This window comes from Montipora foliosa, chromosome 13 (assembly GCF_036669935.1).
Source record: "Montipora foliosa isolate CH-2021 chromosome 13, ASM3666993v2, whole genome shotgun sequence".
NCBI classification, from domain to species: Eukaryota; Metazoa; Cnidaria; class Anthozoa; order Scleractinia; family Acroporidae; genus Montipora; species Montipora foliosa.
The window spans coordinates 2074418-2079417 of NC_090881.1; the positions used below are offsets into that span (position 1 = coordinate 2074418).

General features: G+C 37.3%; 1 long non-coding RNA gene across 1 annotated transcript in view; it reads right to left on the reverse strand.

Moving 5' to 3' along the window:
* Positions 1-5000, reverse strand: part of LOC137982245 (uncharacterized) — a 17785-nt gene that overhangs the window by 10839 nt on the left and 1946 nt on the right. The window contains exons 3-4 of the long non-coding RNA XR_011118645.1: positions 3389-3500; positions 3200-3264 (exon numbers count right to left, since the gene is read on the reverse strand). This is a non-coding gene — a long non-coding RNA (uncharacterized lncRNA). The remainder of the gene's footprint in view (positions 1-3199; positions 3265-3388; positions 3501-5000) is intronic.

A 5000-nucleotide genomic window follows, 5' to 3' on the forward strand; every position in this document is an offset into this window, starting at 1 on the left:
GGACATAAATTCGACCGAAAACTGATAAGGCACGAATATTTTTAGATTTTTAGGAATAATAGATAACGTGGTTCAATGCGTAATGCGATAATGCGATAAAAGTGTCAAATTTGCGACCCATTGCTAACGGCAACGGAAGCGATCGCATTACGAATAATTAACCTCTGTTGCCAAAAACCACTCAAATAACCGGTCAGTGTAAAACGCAGACTGCAGACTGCAGACCAGGGATAATATGCAGACTGAGGGTAAAATGCAGACTGCAGACTGTGGGTTAGTAAAATAATAATGAAAAAAGAGTTATAAGAGTGTTAGTAGCCGTTTGTACTTTCACACTGAAACCCCAACACAGCTCCCATCGCTTTGGTTGCCCCACCGCATGTTTTATCGAACTCTGTAAGAATTGAAGCTGTTTGAATCCTTGTTGTTGTTTGAAAAAGGACAGTTTCGTTAAGTGAGTTGCTTTTAGGCAAAGAAGTCACCACCCCGTAATTCATATGCCCAAGATACCGGGTTTTTGTAAGTTTCTTTTTCTGTCAAGTGTGATAAAGTTTGACAATGAAATGAGCGAAGTCAAAACAAAGATCACAATCGCCCAACTCTTGTTTATGCAAAGTCAAAATTTACTCTCCAAGACGTGTGCGACGTGATTTATCACCAGGTAATTCCATCATTTTGGAAATAGCAGCTACTTTATTATTCATCTGCGTCACAAGTTTTCACTGATTTTGGGGCTCATTTTGTTGAAACTCAAGCACGCTTCCAACAGGCCTGTGAACCCTTCCTGCTTACAGAGCAATACTAAAAAACTTCTCCCATATCACATTTGAACCTTAAGCTCGAAAATTCAATACACAACATGATATTATAATTCACAAAGGCAGAAAATACCACAGAATCCTTTTCCAGCGAAAATTTTATTGAAACAAACAACATATTTGCTCTTAGAGGCGAAAACCTCTTCCTATTTGATTGCGTGCGTGAAGACAAGAAACTCAATTGTGTCAAATTACCATGTATTTCAGGTAAATACTGCTCACTTTGATTTCGTCTCGACGGGTGATAGATTGTTGTCGAAGTCCAGTACTCGTCGCTTTTGAGATTCATGCCTAGTTTATCCAACTGACTTTCCATTATTGAGCTCCATAAGGGTATATTTTGTTTAAGGATCCACTAAAACGCCATTCGCGTTGCATGACTTTCGACGCCATTGCAGGCTAAGTTAATGATTCTACTGTGTCCACAAGAGAAATCTACGCAGTTCCACTACCCTCTCGATCCTAAGAAAATACGCGCAGAAGGCTCTATACACAAAGACACTACTTACCAGGGGAGTGACAGGCAAGATTTTTACCGACACGGGAAAAAAAAAAAAAAAAAAACCAAAAAAAAAAAAAAAAAGAAAACAAACAAACTAAACGTAGACCTCGACTGGGTTTGCCTTATAAGGCAACCCAGTAATAACATCGTACGTGTCTTAGAGAGTAAATTTTGACTTTGCATAAACAAGAGTTGGGCGATTGTGATCTTTGTTTTGACTTCGCTCATTTCATTGTCAAACTTTATAACACTTGACAGAAAAAGAAACTTACAAAAACCCGGTATCTTGCCATCATTTGACACAGATGCTTCACTGTTTGGCGAGTAAACATGCCGCGGTAACTTAATCACGGCGCCCGCTGAATTCCGGCCATGTCACTTTCGATTTTGCAATTTACTTGAACGTAGCAAAAATCTCCCAAAATGTTTGTCGCTGATCGTAACTTTTTATATTCTATAGATCGTTTTCACGTGACGTCATCACCTTCCAAAATCTAAAACTAAAGATCCACCAAAGTTTTTATCCTCATCAGGCATAAGAGGCGGCATATCTATATCTGTTGACAATTTCACAGCTCAATAGCGTGCTTCGTTTGGAAACCAGAGCATTTTGAATTTCCGGATTATGTAGGTGCGTGACACAAAGCTAAGATCAAGTTTGTTGAAAAATATATACTTATCTCATGATTTTGAGCCCTTTTAGAAGTTAGAGCATTAGGAAAAGTGCTTATGTAAATGCTTGTTTTTTCAGTAGTGATAATCAGTCGCCTAGATAGCCAAAGTCAGTTCCAGATGTTTACACTATTTTCCGGCCTGCGAAACATTTCGACGAATATCTGAAGTTTGGGGAAACGCAGAGGCCTAAAACTTGGACAAGTGTCTTATTTCTTTATCTTCTATAAGATAACAATTTCTTAGCGTTTTGCACTGGATAGTTTTTGATTTATTTTTTTTATTGCGTGACAGTGAAAACGATCTATATTCAAGGTTCAAAATTAATGTTGTTTTCATGTCGTAAATATTTTATTCTCGATCGACCGTCCGGGAAACTTCCTTCTGCTCTTTCTGAAAACTGTGTATCAATATTTATTTGCTTTTTCATCAATATTTGTTTTGCATAAAGCACGCTAACAGAATCTGTACCTTGCTGAGTTCGCATTTGTGAGCGTTAATAGTATTTTCGGTCAGATGTTTCTGTTTTTTATGAGGGGTTTATTGTTTTGGTCTCCCATCCCAACACTAACCCCGCGAAACAGGGCTTGACTTCAGTGAAGTTTAGTATTACAAAGTTTTCGGATGCTCATAGGGCACACTTGTGGTGAAAAGAAGTTGTGAGGGAACTTGAAAATTATCAACATGTCAGCCCAGAAGCCAATGTTTCTCGCTTCTCTTTTATTTGTTATTCTTCAGAGACTGGAATGCTGTATTTCAATACCACACAATTCAGTGCCTTCTGATTTTCTGTAGCACGTAACACAGGCAAGCCAGTGTATGCTTCACAGAAGCATCTAGTTATTGGTTATTGTCAATGGTTTAAGTTGTTGTCCTTTGTTATTTATTTTATTTGTTAAAATAATTAGTTGATCGGTTTAACCACGGAATGCGTGTAGCTCCGCCCACCGTGGTTAGCCTTTGCTATTTGTGGGCGAAGACAGACTGTACCTTTTTGTATCTGTTTTTTGTTTTTTTGATATAAATACTACAACTACATGTACATTAACCCAACACTAGAGAATTAATTACCTAAAGGTGCATGTACTTAATACAATATCATGAGTTCAACAATCAGGTCGCTTCAGGGCAAAGATAAGTTGTGAAAGGTCATGAATGTAAAATAAAATTATACAAAAAGCAATGGTACATGTATTAAAATACCCACCATGACTTTCCTTTGAATACAGTGGGGATTTCTGTCCCCTTCCTCTTGATGTTAAGGTTTCTTTCCTAAACAGGATTAAAGACACGTGTTAGTATGTTGTTACTACTTCTTGTATACAAAAACATAGAATAAACAACAGTAGTTGTACTGTCATTATGCCACTGAAAGAGTCACACAAATTTATTTCACCTTTTTCTGATAAGAAGGTGGCTTTCTTAATGACCTAATGATGCTGCTGATGTCCTTTATGGCTTTTGCAGGATCAACATGTAATGTATAGTGCAACAACACTCGCTGCAAACTTAAAATTAAACAATAATTATTTCAACTCCTTTTAATTTACATGTAATTGCACTCATCCTCTTGATTACCCTCGTAGTAGCAGCAGCAGCAGCAGTAGTAGTACTGTAGCAGTTAGTAGTAGCAGACTACTAGCAGTAGCATTAGCAGTACTCGGCAATAGTACTAGAAGTACAGTGCTAGGAGTAGTTGTAGATGCAGCAGCAGTATTCCAGTTAACCACTGGTAAAAATCAAGGAAAGCGCATTCAAGCTGCCTTTTTCTGAATCAAATAAATTATTCTATTGTAGGTTTTGACTGAGGATGACCACTTAATTTCATTAAATGGCAATTTATTCTGGATGCATCATATGAAACAATTTTACATGGGTGCTGAATTTAGTTCTAAAGTCACACAGTAAATCACTCAGATCAAGCTTGAGGCCCACACGTAAAATCAAGGTGAGTAGCCAGCCTCACAAAGAGAGCAGCCAAGAAACCTAAAATCACAAATCATCCATACATGCATTGACCTCTTTCATAATGGTGGCCAAATAATACAGTGTACATGATTGTATATTCTTTTGTGTTAACCCTAATAAGCCTTTCTAGCCTCACTACGACGAGCAAATTTCAAATTATGAATATTTTTTCTCCAAATGAGGGCAGTAGGTCTAATTAACATATACACAAAAGAATGTAAAGGAGGTCACCATTAATTATGAAAGTGGTCTAATTCCCACAGTTCCTAAATGACACCATTAGTGGGCATCTTGCTTTGCTCTTCTGCATGTGCTACAATAGGCCTTTTGCAACAAGTCATCACATGACCTTTTTTTCATAGACTATTAGACACAATGATTCTGCTTTTTTCCAGAAATAAAAAGAGCAGCTCAAAATATGCTACCATGCTAGTTTTTGTAAGCATGTCGTTTCAACTGGTGCCGTTACGGTTGAAAGAAGTTACAAGGATTTGTATGAGAAAAGGATGCTTTGCCACCCAGTCACACTTCAATGATCTTTACACAAAGCCTTGTATTTTTCTAATTTTTCAAACCGCTTGAAAATTATTCCTTCAAAAGTCTGAAAAGTTCTGCCCTCGCATATTTATTCTGACTCACTCATTTGACCCATTGTAAAAATAGGAATCTGAGCGCTGTTTGTGACACATAATTCTGAAAAATTACACTGGACGGCAAAAGCTTTTCGTTTGTACACAAAAGTATGGAATTTTTGAGTATTTAAATGGTCATATACACTCTTTATCTTAACCCTTTCACTCTCAAGAGTGACACTTATAGATTTGACTCTGTCTAACGCCAGTAGATTTTACTCCTCAATGGGGAACCCCACAGGAGTGAAAGGGTTAAGAGGTATTTCTCTGAAAATTTGTATTCTGGCTAAGACAAACATGATTTAATACTTCCATTTCTGGAATTTCTAAAGTCTGAGCTTTAAGGCTATCAACTGTCAGTCATGTGACCAGTTTGTTGCAAATGGCCTACTACCAAAATTATTATTA